Source organism: Pan troglodytes, chromosome 11, assembly GCF_028858775.2.
Source record: "Pan troglodytes isolate AG18354 chromosome 11, NHGRI_mPanTro3-v2.0_pri, whole genome shotgun sequence".
NCBI classification, from domain to species: Eukaryota; Metazoa; Chordata; class Mammalia; order Primates; family Hominidae; genus Pan; species Pan troglodytes.
The window spans coordinates 34402701-34429374 of NC_072409.2; the positions used below are offsets into that span (position 1 = coordinate 34402701).

General features: G+C 36.9%; 1 long non-coding RNA gene across 4 annotated transcripts in view; it reads right to left on the bottom strand.

The window, feature by feature from the left end:
* LOC129135973 (uncharacterized) overlaps positions 1–26158 on the bottom strand; it is an 84316-nt gene extending 58158 nt beyond the window's left edge. Inside the window, exons 1-2 of one of the 4 annotated variants that reach the window (XR_010148606.1) lie at positions 26003–26158; positions 1342–1538 (exon numbers count right to left, since the gene is read on the bottom strand). This is a non-coding gene — a long non-coding RNA (uncharacterized LOC129135973). Of the gene's footprint in view, positions 1–1341; positions 1539–24631; positions 24897–25356; positions 25676–26002 lie in introns of those variants that run through there. The other 3 variants (XR_008537163.2, XR_008537162.2, XR_010148607.1) reach the window with 3 other exon arrangements.
* Between the last annotated feature and the right edge of the window lie 516 nt (positions 26159–26674).

A 26674-nucleotide genomic window follows, 5' to 3' on the forward strand; every position in this document is an offset into this window, starting at 1 on the left:
TCTTGTGAGATTCCGTGACTTTTTGCCACAAACAGCCCTGAAATAAGGTCCTTTCAAACCTTTTGAAGAGCTAGAGATTTGGAGGTTCAGACTCACATCAATGGTTTGGTACTTTTAGGGTATTATTTTATCAATTGGAGAGCATGACTTAATTCATAAAATATTACTTAATACCTACAATAAACTAGACATACAAGAGTGAGCAAAAGAAGACTCAGTCCCTGCTCCAATAAAGTGTACAATCTTGTGGAAAAGACAAGTTTAATGTTTAAGTCATATAAATAATGTAAATTATAAATATTTAAAGCACTGCAATGGAAAGACATATGGTGTTATAAATACTCATGAAAGAGAGATTTAACCTAGTCAAGATGGTCTTAAAGGAAATGATATTTGACCAGGGACCCACTTAGCCTTTTTGAATCTCAGGTTTTTCATCTCTGGAGTGTAAAGAAAACCTTCTTTTAATCCTTAGAGAACTGCTGTGGAGTTTGGCTAAAATAATACAGTCATGTGCTGCATAAGAATGTTTTGGTCAATGACAGACTACCTATAGGATGGTGGTTCCATACGATTATAATACTATATTTTTATTCTAACTTTTCTATGTTTAGATACACAAATACCATTGTGGCAAAGTTGCCTACAGTATTCAATACAGTAACATGCTGTATAAATTAAAAGCCTGGGGGCAATAGGCTACACCTTATAGCATAGGTTGGTATTAGGCTGTACCATTCAGGTTTGTATGAGTACACTCTATGATGTTCATACGATGACAAAGTTGCCTAATGACTCATTTCCCAGAAGGTATCCCCATTATTAAGTAACACATGACTGTATACATGAAAGGGTTTTGAAACTATATTATTTCCACTGGATTTCTGCCTCCTCTATACGTCATATTTCCTTCTCTTTCAAGTGAGAGTAGGGCTTTGTTGTAAGTACAAGTCACAAAGCGACAAAGTTTTGATCATTGAATGAAATACTTCTCTTTTTTTATTTTTAATGTCTTTTAAATACAGATGGAGTCTCACTCTGTTGACCAGGCTGGTGTCAAACTCCTAGCCTTAAACCATCCTCCCTGAGATCTCAGCCTCCCAAAGTGCTGGGATTACAGGTGTGAGCCACCGCACCCAGCCCATTGAATGAAATACTTTTATTCTTAAAGAAAAATAATTATACTGCCTGTGCCCTTCAGGTCTTTAGTTTTTCACCTCACATTTCAAATTTCCCAGGGATGGATTACAGATCATTATTGAACAGATGTTAATCAAGTGAATTAGCAGAAATAGGTAGCGAATCAACGGATTCAATAAACTTTCGCACACACTATCTTACCTTAGACAATGTGGGTTTCTGGAAAAGTAGATGGTTATGTCAAGCCTCCATAGCACTGCTGTATTCCACAACTAGGGCTTCTTGAGTGTCTCACTCTGTTTGTATCTGTTTGTAGTTTTCCCTCTTCATCTCTCCAGCATGGTGGCATTGCTAGCTAGACTTCTTACATGGCAGCTCAGGGCTCTGAAGTTTCATGCCTGGGAAAGAGGGAAAGCCTACTAGACAATATTCCCTGTTATGACCTAGCCTTGGAAGTCATACAACATTCTATTCATTAGAATTTGAAAATGCATTTCAATATTGGTAAACACTACATAAGTTTAATTCTAAGTTACACTATTTTTTTCACTGATACAATTTTTAGAAGTTATTCCCAACATGGAGAAATAGCCTTATTTTCTCAGTTCCACATAGGGGCATATAGAATAAAAATGAGACTTTTCTTTTTTTTTAATATGCAGTGTCCTACAAAGGAATAACAACTTAATTACATTAAACAATTTGTCTTTACTGAAAGAATACATGAAATTTGGATGCTTTAGCTAATCACACCAATAGATCACAGCTGTAAATTTGAATTGTGGAAGGAAGACAATACTAAGGATATGAGCAGACATAGTTAATTGGCTGAAATCCTTTTGTAATCTCAAAGTAAATTTTAAAATCTCCAGAAATTCTTTTCTGTATCTAAGGAAAACTTCAAACTTCCATGGGAAAATTAAAATTGACTACTAAAATGTTATCTAATGATTAAACATACAAACAGAAAAATTCTGACTGTTTAGAGGAATTGGGAAATATTACTTTGTTATAACTATAACAAATAACTAATTTTTATGTTTCCAGAAAAAAGGAATAAATGATGGGTTTTGGTGACAAGGAGTACAAATTATATATAGAAATGTCCATATTTCACTTTTTACTTAGCAACAGAAACTCCAAATTTTAACTTGAGATAATGTTAACATTTATTGGCATCCTTTACACCTAGGTTTGGACATGTGATTAAGTGTGCAACTTCAGGGAAATTTGACTATTGGAACAAGGCATGCTTTTCTTTATCCTTTACTCCCAAAGATTGGTTAGAATATGGACTTGATTGATGAGCAAATGTGCAGCCATCTTCGAGAATTCAGCATCATATTACTTTGGGCTGGGCAACATGACAGAATGAGTCAGCTTTGCCAATTGTGGGGCCGTCATGCTGGCGGTGTCCTTGTGGCTTGAAATTTTATATGGAGGATAAATAAAGATTTATTTCATTTAAGCTACTGTTATTTTGGCTTTTTCTGTTATCTTCAGAAAAACCTACTCCTCACTGATAATGTTTTGTGTGTTTTCTTTTGAGACGGAGTCTCGCACTGTCTCCCAGGCTGGTGTGCAGTGGCGCAATCTCGCTCACTGCAATCTCCGCCTCCTAGGTTCAAGCGATTTTCCTGCCTCAGCCTCCTGAGTAGCTAGGATTACAGGTGCCTGCCACCATGCCCTGCTAATTTTTTTTTTTCTGTATTTTTAGTAGAGATAGGGTTTCATTATGTTGGCTAGGCTGGTCTTGAACTCCTGACCTCGTGATCCTCCTGCCTCAGCCTCCCAAAGAGCTGGGATTACAGGCATGAGCCACCACGCCCGACTGTGTTTTGTGTTTTTAAGCACATGGTTCCTTCTTTCTCTCTTCCCTGCTTCCTGGTTGGTCCTCTCCTCTGTATTTACCTTCACCCTCTTATTTTATTTATCTTTCTTTTACTACCACTGTTTCTTTCTCTTTCTTCCCATAAATATCAATAACAGTAATAAACCATTATTTTCGTTGAATCATCCAATAGCAATGAGAGCTAATAGATTTTATTTTTCTTGTTCTTACTTTTTAGAGCCAGAAAATACAATATTTTAGATTTCTATTTTTAAAAAACAAATGTAAAATCACCTCATCCTATGAATTTTTTTTTTTGACTGGTACTCCACTGAAGGATTTTACCCTCCAGTCAGTCAGAATTTCATGATTGACCAAGGTTTCTTCATCCTGGTTAAGGTCATATGAAGACTATATTTATGCCTTCAAAAATGTCAACAAATCAATGTTTTTTTAGGTTTATGATTAAAATTTTCTGCCCTGAGGGTCTGCTCTACAGTAGGGAACTCTTTCATGGGAGTAATGGCTTAGAAGTAGAAAGTCTGTTAAAAACAAACATAAAACTCTCCATAACTGGGAGTTGCCCTTTCATTTTTAGAAATTCATTCTTATTTCCATAAATGTAATAAAGGCTTAGCCTCTGATCTCTAGTCATATCTCACAGGTTTTCACTAAAAAATAGCTGGCAGAACATACATTTCTTATAATTTAAGCTACATTAAATTGTCATTTTAAGGTATTCAAAATGCAATAAACAGAATGCAATAAACCAGAGTACTTAACATCCATCCCCACTGAACACTTAGCCATTATCCTAGAACTAGCCTGGATTCCTGTTTTGCATCTTTATTAAAAGACCACTTTAACCACATGGTCAGGTGATGTACTAAACATAATTGTACAGGGACCTCTTTATAGATCAGCATTTTATGATCTCTCTCAATTTTCTAAAAATGGTTCTATTTTTTCCTGAATAATTAATTTCATGTAAATTATTACTTAATATTTTTTGAAGATGTGAATGAAACTCTTGATCTCTTGGGAAAAGATTAAAAGCACTTTGTGCTCTATCCTTCTAAGGTGGCTGTAAAATGGTTATGGATTTCAGTTTGTAATGACTCTAGATATAATTGAGAAATCTGTTTAATTGTATAAAATATTTTATTTTATAAAAAGTCTACAGATTATGCCTCTAATATATATATAAATACACAAAATGTATCGCTAAAACAGATGTAAGTATACACACACATATATGAAAAACCACAACGTATGCTGTTCTAAAAGTTAAAGCACAATATACTACACAATACAGAGTACAATAAAATTACACTTACAATACAGAGTACACTTACAGTACACTACACAATACAGAGTACACTTACAATACAGATTACACTACACAATACAGAGTACACTTACAATACAGAGTACACTTACAATACAGAGTACACTTACAATACAGATTACACTACACAATACAGAGTACACTTACAATACAGAGTACACTTACAATACAGAGTACACTACACAATACAGAGTACACTTACAACACAGAGTATGCTTATAATACAGAGTACACTACACAATACAGAGTACACTTACAATACAGAGTACACTATACAATACAGAGTACACTTACAATACAGAGTACACTTACAATACAGAGTACACTACACAATACAGAGAACACTTACAATACAGAGTACACTACACAATACAGAGTATACTACACAATACAGAGTACGCTTATAATACCGAGTACACTACACAGAGTACACTTACAATACAGAGTACATTGCACAATAAAGAGTACACTTATAATACAGAGTACACTTACAATACAGATACACTACACAATACAGAGTACACCTACAATACAGAGTACACTTACAATACAGAGTACACTACACAATACAGAGTACACTTACAATACAGAGTACACTACACAATACAGAGTACACTTACAATACAGAGGACACTATACAGTACAGAGTACACTTACAATACAGAGTACACTTACAATACAGACTACACTACACAATACAGAGTACACTTACAATACCAAGTACACTACATGATACAAATTACACTTACAATACACAGTACATTGCACAATAAAGAGTACACTTATAATACAGAGTACACTACACAATACAGAGTACACTTTCACTAGAGTACACTTACAATACAGAGTACACTACACTATACGAAGTATGCTACACAATAGAATACACCTACAATATCAAGTATACTTATAATAACGAGCACACTACACAATACAGAGTACACTACACAATACAGAGTACACTTACAATAGAGAGTACACCTACAATACAGAGTACACTACACAATACAGAGTACACTTACAATACAGAGTACACCTACAATATCAAGTACACTTACAATACCGAGTACACTACACAATACAGAGTATACTACACAATACAGAATACACTACACAATACAGAGTACACTTACAATACAGAGTACACTACAAAATACAGAGTACACTACACAACACAGAGTACACTACACAATACAGAGTACACAATGCAGAGTACACTACATAATACACTTACAATACAGAGTATATTACACAATACAGAGTACACTTACAATACAGAGTGAGCTCTTTAAAGACTTAACCCTCTTTCCAGGCTATATGATGCCTGGGATATTGAGACATGTTAGCTACCTCTGCCCCAATATTTGCTGGAGGAAAAGCTTAGGTGAACACACATAGTAAATATTAAAAACTGTATATACATCTATTTTCTATGGATTTCCATTATATTATTTTGACTACTTTCCCCGACTCCTGACACATGGATTTTGGTGGCCCAAAGACAATGGTGGCAATGATGGGAAAATTTGAATTATGGGTTCCTGGTATTTTCCCTGCTTAAATGAATACAAAATGAAATGCAAAAAAATGTAATATAACAAAAAATAATAACCCCTCCATGATATAAATTTGTTACAAGGTTACAACCTAGGTATCAAACAAATCTTCCATTGAATCAACAAAATTAGTATAACTGATAGCTGAGTGATATGGAATTATCATCCACTCAATCACAGCCCCAGGAACTGATGGAGCACAAATTTCTTTATTTTTTTTTCTTTGGCTTGCTCCTGGGAATGAAGGGATAGAAAGAGAAGACACAGAGAAGTAAGGAAGTTTGTCCTGAATTTTCTTCTTCCTATGACTTAAAAATTATATATATGCCATGACTCTAGACTACATACCTTTCTTTCAGATCCAAGCCTCTGGCTTGTTTATTCTACTACTTGACATCTGTTAGATGTCTTACAGGATTGTCAAAATTAATATGCAACAAATAAAACCTATCACCTTTTCTATCCTATTCCCACAATTGTCTCAATCTGTCTATCAGATTAACCCAATCCACCCTTATATTGATACTAAAAATCTAAGAATCATTTTTAGACCTTTTACTTTAACTGATATAAATTCTGTCCTATTGACATGTCAATTCTACCTTCAGAATGCATCCAGAATCTGCTCCACATCATCACCTTTTCAAATGCCACCTTAGACTAAGGCATCATCCTCTCTTTCTTGGACTTACTGTACCAGTCTCCTGTCTCTGCCTTCTCTTGCCCACCTTCACCTTATCAACACACACACTTTATACATGGAAGCCAAAGTATTATTTTAAATATGCAAACTAGATTATACCACTGCCCTATTTAAACCTTCCCTGTGTCCAGGTTTTCAACTTAATCTACTTCTTGTAGTCTTGCTCATTATACTTCTACCACCCTCATCTTTTCTGTTATTCAAATACATCAAATTCTTCTCTACCTTGAGACCTCTGTTATTACGGTTTTCTCTGTAATGTTCTCCTCATCCCACCTCTTCATCTTACTGGCTTTTTTTTTATCCTTTGAATCTCAGTTAACATATTGTTTCTACAGAAATTCCTTGGCTAACTATCCTCTTACTTTCTTTCACGGAACACATTACTTTCCTTGAAAGATATATAAAGTTTCAGAGCCAAGATCATGAGAACTAAGTGCATTGATTAGCTAGTTCACTTCTAAGCTTGCTAATTCCAGGATATCATTATATCTTTACCTCTCCTTTTCCTTGCTTGGATACAGATAGGCTGCATCCTCAACTGGCTCATCTTATAATTCCTTTTCCGGAGACAACATAAGTGCTAAGATACCTTTGTTAACTTATTAAAATTTTATTCTAGAATGTTCTTTCATCGGATATAAAAATCTCTCCTTTTACTTAATATTTCTTCCCTAGTTATCTTTTAAAAACACTTCTAGAAAAGACTGTCAAGTGTTTGCTCTTTCTAAGAACACATCTGTTTCTCAGGTTCAAGGAAACTCAAACGCTTAAAAGGGAAACTAAAGTGTCACATATTTGAGATCAAATTGGTTGGATGTGGGTGAAACATGATACAATTTATTCAAATCTATTTGTTTATGCTTCACATCATTCAATGAAGGGTTTGAGGTAGTTTACACAAATAATTAATTTGATAAAATTATAATAAAATAAACAATGGCCCAGATATTTTCTATAGTTGTATTCCAAATTGGGCTCTGAGTTTTCTGGCAGAAAAGATGAAAGCAGAGATTACATGTGTTACACACTTCTTGTGATCAGAGAGAAAAAACAAAATTCTGTGATTCCTTAAAATAATTAAAGGCTTTCCTGCACTAATTTCATACTGCTCTTTCTTATAATGACCTTATTGCTGAGAGCAACATAAAACAACAACCAAAAAAAAAAAAAAAACTATAACCATAAAACAATAACAACAGCAATAACAGCAATGAAATCAATGTAGTGGCATTGATTCTGGGAAAGGCTAAGGTAATGAATTTAAAATATATATATTGCAAAAAATTATTCATTTTTTTTCAGGTCACATACAAAGACATTCAATTAATGTGTCTTGTGGTAGTAAACTTTTGACCAACTCTCAGCAATATACAATGTGTGCAATTGAAGTGCTTAATAAATTCTGAGCCAAGTTTTCAAAGTACCCATGCTCCACCTGCATTGTAAGTATTGCACTTTTGAAGGCTGCTATCTAATAATCTGCTACTTCATTGTGCTTAGTCTGATGCAGTACTGATTAAGTTCTCAGCTTTTCTGAGCTCACCACTCATTTCTGTCATTTGAAGGTGATTGCCTCCAATTCTGTGCCATTTCCCGGGAAATGTATCCCTTTCAAAATGCTGCCTGAACCAATTTCTTAGCATTTGAAGGCAGAGCAAAGGTATGCTATAATGAAAAAGGCATCATCTACAGCACAAATTTTTTTGCTCAAACAAGAACCTGTGGATTTATAGATTTTAGATGGAGAAAACCAATAAATGAAATTTTCTATATAAAATTATATGTGAAGTCCTGAAAAAATTCACTTGATTTTATAATTCATGATCAGAAATTACCTAAATCTCTCTACTTGACTTCTTGCCTTCTATGTTGAAATAAGGAAACGACAAAAAGAACTACATACATTATTTTTTTTCTAGTTGTAGGATCATTGGGTTTGAAATTGGCAAACTCAGATTTTAGAAGTCAATTTCTCTAAATAGCTATGTGTTCTCAGGCAAATAACTTTTTCACTCTAAGCCTCCATTTCTACAAGAAAATAGCTGAGGAATTGAACTAGATCAGTAGCTCTCAGTTTTATCAAGGACAATATCCCCTTTTATAACAAATATTTCTAGTGCCCAAGAAAGTAAAATACCATATATGTGCATATTTCAATAGGCAAGTATTCAGTGTTGTTTCCACAGAAGAACATATTGAAGTGGTCAGATAATTGCACTTTCTTAAAATGGATGTTTTGATTTATTAGACATGAAGTGATCAGAAATCATTTTATAGGAGTACAGGAAAATAGAGAAGAGATAAAAGTATACATTAACATAAGAAAAATAGTGATGAATCAATTAAGCACAGGTCAGAATTACTTGTATACGGTAGGGAAAAGAGAAATAACCTTAATGGAATTATGTTAATATGCCAATAAATGGGGAAGTGGATACAACAAGGGACTACAAAATAATTGGAAATAAAGTGAGCCCTATTTTTAGATGTAGCATCAAATAATTCTTTTTTATTACATGGGAAAGGGTAGTGATAGAAACAATATGCCCTTCTATGGGTCTCTAATACTTATAAGGGTCTTAAAAACCATATTTTTTGACATTCCATGGGGAATAGAGGGTGGATTAAAAGAGTAAACAGTAATAAAGAGAATACAAAGAAGTTGTGTGATCAATCTCTGAAAACACCAGGAAAAGATTGAAAACACACTGGTACACACAAAATAAATAGTTTTTACACCTGTGCCGTAGCAGGATAATAATAGAATATTATGAAATAACTAACGTTAGTAAAATACAGAGAGATCTCTGATTTTCACATCTCTACTAAATAATATTTGGTTCTAAGTTTCTTTTTTTTTATTATACTTTAAGTTTTAGGGTACATGTGCACAATGTGCAGGTTTGTTACATATGTATACATGTGCCATGTTGGTGTGCTGCACCCATTAACTTGTCATTTAACATTAGGCATATCTCCTAATGCTATCCCTCCCCTCTCCCCCAACCCCACAACAGGCCCCGGTGTGTGATGTTCCCCTTCCTGTGTCCATGTGTTCTCACTGTTCAATTCCCACCTATGAGTGAGAACACGCGGTGTGTGCTTTTTGTCCTTGTGATAGTTTGCTGAGAATGGTGGTTTCCAGTTTCATCCATGTCCCTACAAAGGACATGAACTCATCCTTTTTTATGGCTGCATAGTATTCCATGGTGTAAATGTGCCACATTTTCTTAATCCAGTCTTTCACTGACGGACATTTGCGTTGGTTCCAAGTCTTTGCTATTGTGAATAGTGCCGCAATAAACATACGTGTTCATGTGTCTTTATAGCAGCATGATTTATAATCCTTTGGGTATATACCCAGTAATGGGATGGCTGGGTCAAATGGTATTTCTAGTTCTAGATCCTTGAAGAATCACCACACTGTCTTCCACAATGGTTGAACTAGTTTACTGTCCCACCAACAGTGTAAAAGGGTTCCTGTTTCTCCACATCCTCTCCAGCACCTGTTGTTCCCTGACTTTTTAATGATCGCCATTCTAACAGGTGTGAGAGAAGAATCAAATAGATGCAATAAAAAATGATAAAGGGGATATCACCACTGATCCCACAGAAATAAAAACTACCATCAGAGACTATTATAAATACCTCTATGCAAATAAACTAGAAAATCTAGAAGAAATGGATAAATTCCTCAACACATACACCCTCCCAATACTAAACCAGGAAGAAGCTGAATCTCTGAATAGACCAATAACAGGATCTGAAATTGAGGCAATAATTAATAGCTTACCAACAAAAAAAGTCCAGGACCAGACAGATTCACAGCAAAATTCTACCAGAGGTACAAGGAGGAGCTGGTACCATTCCTTCTGAAACTATTCCAATCAATAGAAAAAGAGGGAATCCTCCCTAACTCATTTTATGAGGCCAGCATCATCCTGATACCAAAGCCTGGCAGAGACACAACAAAAAAAGAGAATTTTAGACCAATATCCCTGATGAACATCGATGCAAAAATCCTCAATAAAATACTGGCAAACCGAATCCAGCAGCACATCAAAAAGCTTATCCACCATGATCAAGTAGGCTTCATCCCTGGGATGCAAGCCTGGTTCAACAAATGCAAATCGATAAACGTAATCTAGCATATAAACAGAACCAACGACAAAAACCACATGATTATCTCAATAGATTCAGAAAAGGCCTTTGCAAAATATGTCTTTACACATAAAATGAAACTAGTTTATCAGGTTCAGATAACTATAAACAGATTTTCTACCTACGTAACTATCTATCTAGAGTTACAGTTTTCAAAGTATGGTCCCCTGGATCAGCAGCATCAGCATCATCTGGGAACTAGCTAGATATGCATATTATCTGGCTCTGTCCTGAGCCCACTGACTCTGAAACTGGGGTGAGGACCAGAAATTGGTGCTGAACAATACCTCCAGGTGATTCTGATATAGGTTAAAGTTTGAGATCCACTGATCTTCCAGGAATACTTTCAAGTCCCATAGGATGTGACAGATGTCTTCGTTTGGGGTAGCTGTCCTATACATTACAGGACATCTGGCATCTCTGATTCCCACTCTCTAAATACTAGTCACATTTTTAGTAACTGCAACAACCAAAAAAGAATGCACCCACAGATTCCTAAAATGCCCTCTAGAAGGTGCTATTCCTCCTACTGAGAAACATTGGATTAGAAAATGGCCAGTCACGTTTATGTAGGCAGCAGGAACCTAAGAGTCAATGGAATTTAGACTTGATAAGTTGAAAACTTAAAACATTTAGTGAGATTCCAACAGGACATTTGTCCAGAGGCTAAACTTGTGTTCAAACACAGACGTTGCTGAGTCTCATTCTTCTGAGGTTATTTGAAAGTGTAACTTAGCAGGCAGAGTGGAAGGGTATAAAGTGAAGCTGAAATAAATTGTAGCTTTAAATGTCTCAGGTTATTGCTTCAGATTTCAAGATTCTTCCTGAAAGCCCTAGAAGATGGCTGCTTTGCACCATTGGTTAGTTAAAATGGAGCAGATCATTAATTTCCATGATAGATTTGTAGGGTGGAGGATGTCAACCCTTATTGCTTTGTCAATGTTCCTCAGTCTCACCTAATACATGAATTTCAGGGAGTTCTTTAGTCAGACCCATGACAGATACAGAAAGACCCAACAAAGATTTCACAAGCATAGTGGAGTTATATTATTAGCAGAAATTTAAACTAGCAACTACCATAAATAGAGTTTAAAACAGCTAAAATTTCTTCATATTGAAAATTAGAACTGACTCCCAGATTAGGTTTGACATATTAGTCAGGGTATAGCTTACAATTATATTTTTGAGGTAAAATATTAATGAAAGTTGGATTGATATTTGCATATTTGTATTCTTGGTCAGTAGCAGGATACACAACATTTTAAATTATAATGATTCATTGGTAATCTGTCTTCTCACATCATTTTTTCTTCCTTTTGGCTAATTTCCTCCCCTCTAGACAATTAACATAGAAAAAAATAATTCACATGAAATGTAGTCTTGTGACTTTTATGCTAATCGAACAACTTGCTGATAAGAACAATCTACTTTTAAGACAAATTGCCGGAGTGGCAGCTCTTTAATTGATCAATTGACCTCTTGACAGGATCCAAGAAGGAAAGATATCCTCCTTCAAATTTGTGTTCAGAGCTTGTGTCATTTTCTGAAGCTTTCATTATATGAATGTTCAGTAAATTTGTGTGTGATTTATGAAATCGATGTTGCTTTTCCTTTTCCTTAGTCTCTTCTTTTTTAGTGTTTATCAGTCTTGACAATTCCCAGTTAAGATGTAAGCTTTTCAGTTAACCAAGGAACTTGTTTTGAGTATGTCATCTAAAGTCAGGGCTCTGTCCCTTTTTTATGTATTCCACAAACATGGACTGAGTACTAATGTGTGATCATCTCAATGCTAGTGGTTAGTAACACAAAGATAAGTAAGACATGGCACAATTAGAAATAAGACAATGCCATATGTGCTAATGAAACTTAAGTGCAGAATATAGATGAAGCACGAAGGGGGATGGTTTGATTCATTCTGACTTATAATTTCAGGGAAGCCTGCAGAGAACAGCCAACTTATGTACAGATGAAAAACAAATGTGTTTTTGGCAGCATAAATGTCTTCTTTTGAGAAGTGTCTGTTCATATCCTTTGCCCACTTTTTGATGGGGTTGTTTGTTTTTTTCTTGTAAATTTGTTTGAGTTCATTGTAGATTCTGGATATTAGCCCTTTGTCAGATGAGTAGGTTGCGAAAATTTTCTCCCATTTTGTAGGTTGCCTGTTCACTCTGATGGTAGTTTCTTTTGCTGTGCAGAAGCTCTTTAGTTTAATTAGATCCCATTTGTCAATTTTGGCTTTTGTTGCCATTGCTTTTGGTGTTTTGGACATGAAGTCCTTGCCCATGCCTATGTCCTGAATGGTAATGCCTAGGTTTTCTTCTAGGGTTTTTATGGTTTTAGGTCTAACGTTTAAGTCTTTATTCCATCTTGAATTGAGAAGACATTTATGCAGCCAAAAAACACATGAAAAAATGCTCATCATCACTGGCCATCAGAGAAATGCAAATCAAAACCACAATGAGATACCATCTCACACCAGTTAGAATGGCAATCATTAAAAAGTCAGGAAACAACAGGTGCTGGAGAGGATGTGGTGAAATAGGAACACTTTTACACTGTTGGTGGGACTGTAAACTAGTTCAATCATTGTGGAAGTCAGTGTGGCAATTCCTCAGGGATCTAGAACTAGAAATACCATTTGACCCAGCCATCCCATTACTGGGTATATACCCAAAGGACTATAAATCATGCTGCTATAAAGACACATGCACATGTATGTTTATTGCAGCACTATTCACAATAGCAAAGACTGGGAACCAACCCAAATGTCCAACAATGATAGACTGGATTAAGAAAATGTGGCACATATACACCATGGAATACTATGCAGCCATAAAAATGATGAGTTCATGTCCTTTGTAGGGACATGAGTGAAATTGGAAATCATCCTTCTCAGTAAACTATCGCAAGAACAAAAAACCAAACACCACATATTCTCACTCATAGGTGGGAATTGAACAATGAGATCACATGGACACAGGAAGGGGAACATCACACTCTGGGGACTGTTGTGGGGTGGGGGGAGGGGGGACGGAGAGCATTGGGAGATATACCTAATGCTAGATGACGAGTTAGTGGGTGCGGAGCACCAGCATGGCACATGTATACATATGTAACTAACCTGCACAATGTGCACATGTACCCTAAAACTTAAAGTATAATTAAAAAACAAAAAAACAAAAAAACAAAAAAACAAATGTACTGGACCCAGATGATCAAGGTATAAATATCTTCAGACTGAACAGTATCTGTTCAGGAGCATATTATATCTTTCACATTCAGTAACATATGAATCCTAAAGATTTTACTCACTTTGTAAAATGTTTTTTTAAAATTCTGACTTTGTTAAAATTAATTTTAATTTTAAGTTCCGGGGTACATGTGGGGATGTGCAGGTTTGTTACATAGGTAAATGTGTGCCATGGTGGTTTGCTGCACCTATCAACCCATCACCTAGGTATGAAGTCCAACATGCATTAGTTATTTTTTCTAATGCTCTCCTTTCCCCTTCTGACTTTTGGTAACTGAAAATAATTCACAATATATTATAATTTACTGGATTATTCCTCTATATTTAAATGTTTAGGGTATTTCCATTTTGTTTTTCAATTTAAGAAAACTACTGTGTACAGATTTCTTAAAGTTTTGTTTGTATCTCACCTTGGAAAGTGAGGAAAAGAGAACAGGTGTTATTCTGTGCAAGGGAAAGTGCTTATAGAACGTTATGTGTTACCATCACACATGGGAAAAGGGGTAAAATCATACGAATATGTGTTGTTAGAGAATATATAGTGACTCCGAGTTACTTTCTATATATCACACAATTTATAGCTGGGAAAGACTATAACATATACAAATATATGTGTTTTTGTCCAGCTAATTTATTTTTACTCTGTATAAATTTTATTGTAATAAAATTAGGAAGTCCATAAATTTGTGCATTTTTTTGTTTTGTTTTGTTAGGGAAGGGGTCTTGCTTTATTACCCAGGCCAGACTGCAGTGGCACGGTCAAAGCTCACTGCTCTTGCCTCAGTATCCCGATCTAGATGTGAGCCACCACCCTCAGCTAGGAAGCTCATAGACTTTAGATATCAAAAGAAGAGGATTAGGTGTCATGCCTATAACTAAATTTAAATGTAGTCTGTATTTTAATCTAATATTTCACCTGATGGTAGATAAACTTAATTTGGACAATTCTAGGTACAATTAGTAAATCTGGGTTTGTTTTTAGAGTCTTTGGTGTTATTTAAGCAAATTGATTTTTCTTCCTCTTTACTTCTTATAATTGCATCTTAATATTGAGGGACTATCAGGGGAAGGGAGAGGTGGATATACATGGCATCAGGATATCAAGAGAAGGTAATAATGAACATATGCTGGCATCCACTGAAAAGCGTCCTGACTGGCCTTTGGCCATTATCATCCCTTCATATAGCATTTGCTGGTGTCCATCTTTACATCTGCCTGCAGCTGGGTTGTCCACTCTGCATCTGGGAAACCACTTTAGAGCCTATGGCTCTCTATCCCCAGTTAACTTCTTCATCTCTCTTAGAGACCTAGGGAAGGTGTGGGCCTTCCCTGGGGTCATGGGAAATTAGTAGTGTTGCTTCAGGCACTTCAGGCATGTGAAGTCTCAGGCAATCATCTCTACTGTGCCTGTAATATGGTGGCATCTGAAACTCCTGTTATGGCTTCTGGGGGTCCCACATGTATTGTCCTTATTGCTATTTTGAAGAGGGATTTAATAGATCTCTTCTATTATTGGGTCTAGCATCTTGTGAGTCTCCTGCCACCTTCCTTCTTAATGCTAAGTTGGAGCAGGTTCAGGACTCTGTCTTAGAGAATTCCCACCCCACCACCGTATTAGTCTGTTTTCACACTGCTATAAAGATACTACTTGAGGCTGGGTAATTTATAAACAAAAGAAGTCTAATTGACTCACAATTCCACATGGCCAGAGAGGCCTCAGGAACCACAATTATGGCAGAAGGCCAAGGGGAAGCAAGGCATATCTTACATGGTGCCAGGAGAGAGAGAGAAACCAGGGGAAATTGCCACTTATAAAACCATCAGATCTCACGAGAACTCACTTGCTATCATGAGAAGAGCGAGGGGAAATCCCCTCATGATCAAATCACCTCCCACCAAGTTCCTCTCTTGACACATGGGGATTACAATTTGCAATGAGATTTGAGTGGGAACACAGCCAAACCCTATCAACCACCTTAAATGCTAACTTGCAGCAGGTTTAAGACTCCATCTTGGAGACTTCCAGCAGTGCCATCTCCTTGTCTTCCACTCACAACCCAGAAAGATTCTCATTGTCAAAAACTTCTTAGGTAAAAAAAACCAGTAGCTCAACAACCATCCTCTCATATTTTTCTGTGTTTACAATTTGATCCTTAGTTTAGTTTAGTTGTTTTTTAAATTAAACTAGGAATGTCACACCCTTTGTGGATCTTTTCTCTTGAGGGATCTGGAGGTATTGGTTTCAAAAGCCTAAATGGACAGAGAATTCCTTCCTGCTTTTTCCCTCCAAGTATAGCTACAAACCTGGAAATTATGCAAGGGGTGATTGAAATAGAACTCTGAAAGGCACAGAGAGGAAGGAGAACTTGTTAGGGAACCCAGGATTGGAGGGACAACATAGCCACAGGGCAACTCCCACCCAACAAAATAAGACAACTCAGGTCTGGTGTTTCCAACCCCCAACCTAGCAACAGAGGATGGTCTAGCTGGCTCATTCCTCACCCAGACTGACTGTATGCCACAGACAACACCAGTAGAACAGGCAGTGCCTTCAAGGGTAAATCCATTGGAAGCTCTGCTGAAAATAATTGTCCAGGGAAAGTTCTCTCCTTCCCTGCTGGGACTAAGACCCTTCTGTCACCCAAAGACACCCAGCAGCCTAGTGGCACTGGCCAGGGGGTTTTTCCACAATAAGCAGACAGGAAAGCAGACTTATCTTTTAGTTTCTTCATCCCAGGGCCAAGACTGCCTCCCCCACTGAGGGAGATGGGGGAAGCCATAGCGCACTGGCCATAGAGACTCTGCCACAATAGAGGCTGGCCTCTGGGGTACTCCTTACTCCTGTGGCCTTGAGATTCTCTTCCCCAAATCTGGGGCAACACAAGAATCTCCTCCTTACTGGACAGTACCAGAAAGGACCAGTGGAAGCCCCAGAGGTACCAAATTAACTGAGCCAACCACCGTCGCACTGCAAAGACACTGAAAATTACATTGCCATTGAAGTCACAGCCCAAAAATGTAGGCCAAGACCTGTGTGCTCAATTTAAATAGGATGACTGCTGATAAAACAAAAGACCTAAAGAGGACCCAGAATCTCCTAACATAATAGAAAAAATGTTCAGTGTACAATAGGAAGTCACCTGTTACACCAAAGGCCTAAATGTGGAGTCAGGGAAAGAGGAAGCATATGTGTGAATAAACATTGGTTCACAAGTCATAGTATCATTTAACCAAATGAAATTTTTTTCTTGGTATATTTTAGTTAAATCTGGTATACTTAAGTAAGTTAAAAAGTTGAATCTGTCTTAATTAGGTCTACATTTTTCTGAATAAACCATAAGTGGAAAGAAGCCAATGACAGATAGATACCTCCTAAAATCTCACTTCTAATTTGTCCCATTTCCCATACTCCAACTTCTGATGTTACAACCTTGCAACAGAAGGGACGGGGAGAAGTAGGCCATGCTATAATTGATGAGAGTGATAGACCAGGGTGAGGGAATACCCTAAATGCTCTGAGGCCTGAACTCTGGTACATGGGTTTGTCCAGTGGCATCTTGTCTATTCTGATGCACAACACCAACCACATTCATTCCAAGGGAAGATGTCTGAAGGCAGAGGTAAAATTCTGCCCTAGCATCCAGGTTCTGAGTAATCAAGACAGTTGCTGCCTTCTCTCTTCCCACTTCTCTCCTCCCCACTCTTCTTCTCTCTCCTCTCTCCTCACTAGTGTCTCCTTTGGTTGAACACTATGGCTTATTAGAGACTGCAGAGGCACATGAATTGGAAGGCTCACTGATGATAATTTTCATTAAAGAAAATATTAACAATAACTTTGTTAGGTAAAAAATTAGAAAAATATTTAACAGCTTTGATGTATATATATGTTTGTGGTTTTAGGTTGCTCTATTTTCTAAATTTAGGTATTTGTATTTTATACTGTTGCATTGCTGTTGTTGATTAGGCAAGCTAGAATTATCTTAATTTTTTTCCCAAATGAGGTCTTGATCTATGGTTTCATTTTTATTCAAACATTTTAATGACCACTGTTATCTTTTAAAGAACTATATTCTGCTTTTTAAACAATTTGATTTGTTTTCCTTTTTTACATTTTTAGTTATATATGTTCATGCTTTCTTTTTTAACATTGAAAACATTTAGAGCTTCAGGAATACTGAATTTTTGCTTTGTACTATTCTAATTTTTATTATTCCTCTGATCCTAATTTTCTTTTTTCCATTAGTTCTCATTATTTATTTTTAAAAATTGGATTTAAGAAACTATTACTATTTTTATTTAATTATGATGACAAAGTGTGGTCTATTTAATTTACATTATTTATTAAAATTTTAGTAGAGACAATATATACCAATTATTCTAAATTTTCTGTGGAAGTTTGGCAATAAGATATAAGGTATCTAATGAAGTATATTCTCTTTTTGAGGGTAGCATGTTCACTATTCTTCTTCTGAGTCAACTTCATCATATTATTTTTCTCTGTGCTCTTAGGTAACTCATAGGCCTTTAACTTCCCGGGTTTTCAGGGACTGTCACTTAAAAAAACAGCCTATGATAGTTTGAATCCCCCTCCACTTGATGAGCAGAGATTTGCATCTTTTGGGGGGTTCTCATTTTCAGACATTGATGATGGGAAGGAAGGAATGAAGGTATGTCTCCAGGTTTAGATACACTACAGTCCAACCTGCTGTTTGTTGGTCACCTTAGCCAATCCCCTTGTTTCTGACAACTGTTACACTTTCTATAGATCATCATTTCTCACTAGTAGTTGCTATTTTACACAGCCCCTCTTCCAAAGCACAGCTAAAACCAAATTGTAACATATAACAAAACAGACTCGTGGTTGTGTTGATTTTTCTAGGGCTGCTGTAACAAATTACTGCAAACGTGGTGGCTTAAAACCACAGAAATATATTCTCTATAGTTCTGGAGGCCAAAAGTACAAAACCAAGGTGCCAGCAGGGTCACACTCTCTCCAAAGGATCTAGAGGAAGGAGAATTTTTTCTTGCCTCTACCAGCGCCTGGCATTCCTTTGCTTGTAGATGCACTGCTCCAATCTCTGCCTCCAGAGAGTTCCTCTGCCTCTTCCTCTCTGTGTATCCCTTTTTGTCTCGAATAAGAATACTCCAATTAGATATACAGCCCACCTAAATGTAGTATGCTCTTATCCAGATCCACACCTTGATCACACCTGGAAAGACCCTATTTCCAAACAAGGTTGTGTTCTGAGATTCTGGGTAGACATCAAGTTTTGGAAGACACTATTCAACCCACCATAACTGGTATGAGCAGAAGAAAATTATGATGGATAGAAGAAAGGGAAAAAAAACTAAACACAGGCCGGGTGCAGTGGCTCACGCCTGTAATCCCAGCACTTTGGGAGGCCGAGGCAGGTGGATCACGAGGTCAGGAGATCGAGACCATCCTGGCTAACACTGTGAAACCCCGTCTCTACTAAAAATACAAAGAAATTAGCCGGGTGTCGGGCATGATGGTGGGCACCTACAGTCCCAGCTACTCAGGAGGCTGAGGCAGGAGAATGACGTGAACCCGGGAGGTGGAGCTTGTAGTGAGCTGAGATCACGCCACTGTACTCCAGCCTGGGTGACAGAGCAAGACTCTGTCTCAAAAAACAAAACAAAACAAAACAAAACCAAAAAACTAAACACAGCAGAGTTCAAATGGATACTGTTATGTATGATGCTAATAAAATATTTTTCTCTCTAAAATATCTACAGGCTCAATTAAGATGTGGATTTGACTTATTAAATACTGTCAACAACAGTAAAATAAACCAAAGAGGAGGAATAGAACACAAATGGAATTACTAGGCATCACATCCATACATATGTTCATAGTAAATATGTATTCCCCTTTAGATAATTTGTATTTAGATATTTATTTTGTTCCCTCTCATATTTGTATGCCTCTCTAGGGAAAAAACCATGCCTCATTCCTCTTTGCCCATTAAAAATTTTTCTATTCTTCAAGTGCCCAAAAGCTATGTCTTTGAAATTTGTATTAACAAATGTAATACAGTAATAGTGCTAACAAGTGCAATACTAGAACAAGTGCAATACAGCCTCAAATCTACACCAAAATAGAAAAGATGGAAATCTGAATGATTTTAACAGCAAGTAGAGGAATTTTATCTCAAATAAACTTAATCGTAAGTGCTTTTACTATTATTTTAAAATCTCCATTACCAAAAGCAGAGAGATATAAGAAGCTTTGCAACTGACTGGTAGAAAGACTTCTTTCTTCTCTCCACTCTGTAATCTATAGAGAATCTGCATTTTAAGACTGATTCCCCTTGTGGTTGTCAGAAAATTGCCAGAAGCAGTTGATAATGACCTCTTAGAGCCTCTCTCAGCCTTCCCTTTTAACAGGTAAAGAAAATAGTCCCCAAAGAAATTAACTATTTGGTTTGGAGACACATTAATTCATTAATTTAAAAATATTTATTTAATGCTAATATGTGTAATATATTGTTCTGAGTGCTGGGGATGGAATGGTGAAATTAAATAGACAAAACTTCTTACCCTTGTAGGGATTACCTTTTAGTAAATGCAACCAGTGCTGTTGATAAATCAAATTTGTGGTGTGTAACAATGGTTTAGGATGGCTTTTAATAATCTGGTATAAAATAAGTTCTTTATAAAATGCACAATGATTTTAAGAAAATATTTTAACTGATATCAATATTATTGGGCCTGTTTGAACAAGTTTTAAGTTGCAAAACTTTATATCAACTCACTTAAAATTATAGCTATTACTTTAGCCATAGTTAAATTAATGCCTCAATATTTCACACCAGTTGATACAATAAATTTATGAGCCATTCTAGCCCAGTGGCAACTTTTCTTTAGAGTAATAATGACACAAGCTATTCAAGTAACCATTCTACCCAGGATGATTAATTTGACAGTAAAAATAAGCTTAGTTGCCAGTGTATCATCCCTATCTACCTAAGTCCTCCCCCAAACCAAAACAGAAACAACAAACATGTTTTCAGTTAACAAATATGATAAAGGTGTAATGAGCCTCTTTGTTGATGGTTTCATTTGATTTCATAGCAACATCTAGTCATCTCCACACATGTATAATTATCTGTTGGCACCTCATTTTTCTCTCTGATGAAGAAAGCACTACAAAGAAATATTACTAAACTAAGGCTGAGTTAATTTTTTATGGTGCTGAAAAGATGGCGTGATAAAATACAGTAAGAATTGACTTTGGAGTTAGATGGTACTATTTTCAAATTGTGGCTCCAGTATTTTCTATTTGTATGATTTTTGGGAAAGGTACTGAAGCTTTCAGAACTTCAATTTCTTGATTTAGAAAGTAGAAATTGGTGGGAAGTATGATTAGATGCAATTAATATATAGGAAAATAAACCAGCTGAAAGCTTGGGACATTGGAGGCATTCAATAATTTTTTTACGGGTTTTAAAAAAATCTTTATCTTAAAAAAGTTAATATGTGCAACATAGGAAACTGAAAAACACAAGAAGCAAAGAACAAAGTCATTCACAATCACAAGCAGTTTATAGTTTGACATGTTCTTCCAGGTCCTGTGGGTGTGTAGGCACAACATCCAATTTTATGGGACTGAGATCGTACAGTATGTATCCTGCTTTTTCACACATCATGAATATTTACCAATTCAAAATCCCAAAGCTATATGAGTATTTTGATAACTAAGAATACACTATACCAACTCAATCTGTTAAAAAAAATGTAATCCTGCCTTTCTTGGGACAAAAATTTCATAGAAGATGAAAATGGCAACACGCCTCTAGATAAAAGCATTGGCAGAGTTCCGATTTAAATACTGCATTCCCTTAATGCTCAACTTAAAATGAAACATACAGCAACAGAATACACTAAGTATAATGTTTCTAAGATAATTCATTAGCAGATCTATAGCACTGAAATATTAGCAAGGTATATTTCCATTAAATTACTTAATGTATTCCTATAGTACAGCCAAAAGAGATGCACATACATCAATGGCTATCGTCAAAATGTAAATATGGACACATCTGCACACATCTCTCCTATATAATTCCTTCTGCCCCTCTGCTGCCAACCTAACGAACAAGTCCTGACATATACTGCTCAGAGGTGGTTAAATAATTCCATGTCCAAGACGCATCTTTTCTATCAATTATAACAAAGGTATTTACAAATTGGCTAATTCACTAGCTCTAGTTTTTATCATATATTGTCACTCCAGACATCCATAAAGTTTAGATATTGCAAAATAATGAATTTGTCCACAATAAACACAGGGAATTTACTAAAAATGCTCATATAGACCTGTGGTTATCATCTAAAACCATCTTCTAGATATGGAGATACTAGCAAAGAGCCCTTCCCTTCACCCTTCCTCTTCTCCCTTTTCCACCATCCCCAGTGGCTAAGTATAGGACGTCTAGCTCCTAGGGACCTAATAAAGGTCACTCCCAGAAGACGGACCTTCCTAAAAACTAACAAAAGGACATTTATAAAGGGATTGTTTTACTACATCTAGTTTTAACATACTTTGAGCATTAGGAGTTGTTTATCCTTTAATATACAATATTAATTAAAATACACATATAGAACAATGGTCAGACCATCTGAACTAATCTAACTCATGGGCTCAGAACCCTTCTCCCTGCACACTTGCTCCTCCCTAACCCATCGCCACCCAATGAATAGTCAGCATATGCTCCTAAGCATCAAGTTTAAAAATTCCATTCCGAAATGCAACCACTCCTAGGAAGTAATGAAAACAAATACTGAGAGGGGTGTTACTTTAGCCCTTTACTTTTAATCGATGTTGTGCACTTTCAAACACCTAAAAAGACTAGATGTTTCAAATTGGACTAAAGTTTTCCTTTATATACACAATAGCACTGAATAAATGGCGCATATACATAACACAGACTCTAATTTGAGTGTCTTCTAAATAGGAACATTCTGGCCCAGAACCCTTCCCTTTCCGACCTCTACCAACCCCAGAGACAGCTTTAAGCCATCTGTAATGCTTAAGGGGGATTTTAACAATTTCACTTCTGTGTTTTTAAGACGTCTTCCCTATGAATTTTAACACAAAGTGTACTCAATGTATTAGTTTACTAACTCTACTTTTGTCATACACTGGCAACCCTTTAACATCGACTAGATGTAAATTAGGACTCTTTTGTCCACTTATATACGCTATATACACAGCACAGTAAATGAAAATGCAGACATAAGGGACAATGGTCAATGGGCATCATCATAAACACACTGGTAGAAAGCCCTTTGCACTTTGTGCTCCTCCTTTCCTATGAACCAGCACAAATATAATAATGTGTACTGCTCAGAGAATTGATCAATTTCCAAAAGACAATATTTCATATCAAAAGGATAGCTACAAAATGTGTTATTTACTACCTCTACTTTTAACATACTTTGTGCACTTCTAAACATCTAGAAAGACTATGTTTCTACCTCTACTATATTTACTGCCTCTGCTTTTAACATATTTTGGGCATCTCTAAACATCTAGAAAGACTTATGTTTCAAATAAGGACTTAAGTTTATCCACTATGGACACAGTAGTGTTGAATAAACTACACACATGTAACAGTGGTTACATCTGAAAGTGTCTTCTAAATAGGAGCATTCTGGTCTAGAATCCTTCATTCCTTCCAACTCCTCTCCACCACCAACCTGGTGGATATAGGTACATGTGTCACTTAGAGCTGATGTTATCATTTCACTTCCAAAAGTCCTTTTCAGAAGACAGTCTTTCTATGAATTTTAACAAAGTGTACAAAATGTGTTAGTTTACTAACTCTACTTCTGTCACACATTGGCAACCTCTTTAATATCTAGAGACTAGATATTATAAAATCGGGACTCATTTGTCCAGTATATACACAATATATACAGTATAGCGAAGTTAAATGAAATGCATGTAACATATAGGCAATGGATTAAGCTGAAATTTTCTAATAAACAATGGCAAAATACCTTTTGCTATTTCTTCACTCTCATCTCCCAGGTAGCTCAACAATTCCACTTCCAAACAGCATTTCCCATCAGTTTTTAAAAGCTGTTTACAAAAAGTGTTATTCTACTACTGCTTTTAAATACATCAAGCACTTCCAAATATCTAGAAAAACTAGATATTTCATATAACTTGTCCACCACGTACACAGCACTGTTAAATAAAATTGCACACATGGAACAATGGTTATCAACTGAGGTATCTTCTAAATGTGAATATTTTGGCCTTCAATCATTCCCTCCTCACTTCCTTCTCTCTCTGACTTTAATACAGTGGACAAATACGGGCACGTGTAATGCTTAGGGATGGTTGAACAAATTCCTATGCAAAAGTCATTCACAGAAGACAAGTTTTCCTATGAATTTCAACACAAAAGCATACAAAATATACTAATTTTACTAAATACTTTGTCATACACTGGCAACCTCTTTAACATCTAGAGACTAGACTAGATGCTGCAAAATTAGGACTCACCTGTCCATTATATACACTATATACAGAGCAAAACAAAATGCACAAAAGATACAGAAAAATGGTGTCTGAAAACGTCCAACTATGAACATACTAGCGTATTACCTTTTGCAATTTCTTCCCTCCTACCTCCTCTAAACCATTGAACAAGTATAGACAGCACTATACTTCTCACAAAGGTGGCTTCACAATTCAATTTCCAAAAGACAGTATTTCCTGTGAATTTCAGCAAAAAGATATTTACAAAATGGTATTTTACTACCTCTATATTTAACATTCATCAGGCACTTCTAAACATCTAGATAGATTAGATGTTTCAAGTAAGGAGTTAATTTGTCCACTCTTGAATAAACTGCAAACATGTAACAACAGTTATAATTTGAAAGAATCTTCCAAATATGAACGTTCTGGCCTAGAACCCTTCCTATCTCCAACAACCCAGTGGGCAAGAATGCTCAAATTTTCAGAGGACAATCTTTCCCAGGACTTGTAAAACAAAATGTACAAAATATATTAGTTTACTAACTCTACTTTTGTCAGACACTGGCAACCTCCTTAGCATCTAGAAAGACTAGATGTTGTAAATTAGGGCTCATTTGTCCTTTATGTACACTACATACACAGATAAGTAAAACAAAATGCACAGAAATAGATGATTCATCTTGCCCCGCTGTAGGCAGGGTGGCATAGAGCTCTCTGCACTTCCCCCTCTTCCCTCCTCCCCTGAACCAGCGCACAAACACAATGAGTATTACTCAACAGGTGATTTGGCCAATCCCCACCAAAGCAACATTTTCTATGAATTGTAACAAAAAGATACTTACAAAATGTGTTTTTATTACCTTTAATTTTAACATATATCAGGCACTTCAGAACATCTAAAAAAACAGACATTTCAAAAAAGCTTAGCATTGTCAACTATATATACAGTAGTGAGGAATAAAATGCATACAAAACTATGGATAGAATACGAAAGTGTCTTCTAAATATGACCAGTCTGTCATAGAACCTTCTTCTCTTCCTTCTCAGGTCTTCCAGCTCCATGTCATCTAACCCACTGAACAAACATGGATGTATCGCTTCCAGAGGCCGTCTAATAACTCCATTTCCAAAAGTCATCTCCAGAAGACATTTATTTTGTATGACTTCCTTTAAACAAATGAGAATTTACAAGATGTGTGACTTTCTAACTCTACTTTATCATACGTCAGGAACCTCTTTCCATCTAGAAGGGCTAGATGTGACAAATGTTTTATATTAACAGGCTGGGGTGGAGTTGAGGGCAGGTTTTTCATATTATATACACAGGCCTTCCATAAATGGCCAGTAAATCTTCCCAAAGGGTGGTGGGCATTTCCAACGGGCCAAAAGTGGCCTGTCATTCTACCATTTCTCCCAACAGCAAGATCTGGTAGAAGGAAGACCAGCCGCCCTATGGCCCCTAACCTTCCACCCGTTTTTCAGGACTTCGCTCACCTCCCAGGCCCCTTAAGGCCTTTGTCGGTACGTTAAGGCCTTTGTCTAGGTAGGTCTCGCCCAATGGGGACAGATCAGTCGCCCGGGGCTCCGGATCTACGCGGCTCCGTGGCCTAAAGAGACAGCCGAGCCTGCGTGCGTCCCTAGGCCGCCTTCCGGTTCCGCCACGCCCTAATGGCTTCCATCGCCTGGCGTTTGGGTGGCCGCCATGCTTCCGGGCCCACCACTCCCGCCGCCACCCAAAGATGCTGCGTCCCGGCAGGCTTGGGCTGGGAGACCCGGCGTTGGGTGGGGTCCCGGCAGGGACAAGCCGCTGCCGCCATCAGTCACCGAGGTGGGGTGGGGAAGAGAGGTTCGCCGCAGCTTCAAGACCTGGGTCCTCAAGACCTGGGTCCGGCCAGTGGGCAGCCACAGCGGAGGCCTCAGGTGTCTGCAGGACAGAGGGTGCGGCCTGTCCTGGGGACCCCCAGCTCACCCGCCGGCCCGCGGCCGAAGGGCCTGGAGGGCCCTGGGGGAGCGGGCCACACTCTGTGTCTCTCTAATAAATCTTAGTATAGCTAAAATTCTAATTAATGTAATGAATATAAACAACCCACTATTAAGATATTAATTTAGCCAACAATCAATTTTGATAAATCACTACCGTATTGTTGCTTTTTAAAGGCCGTCATC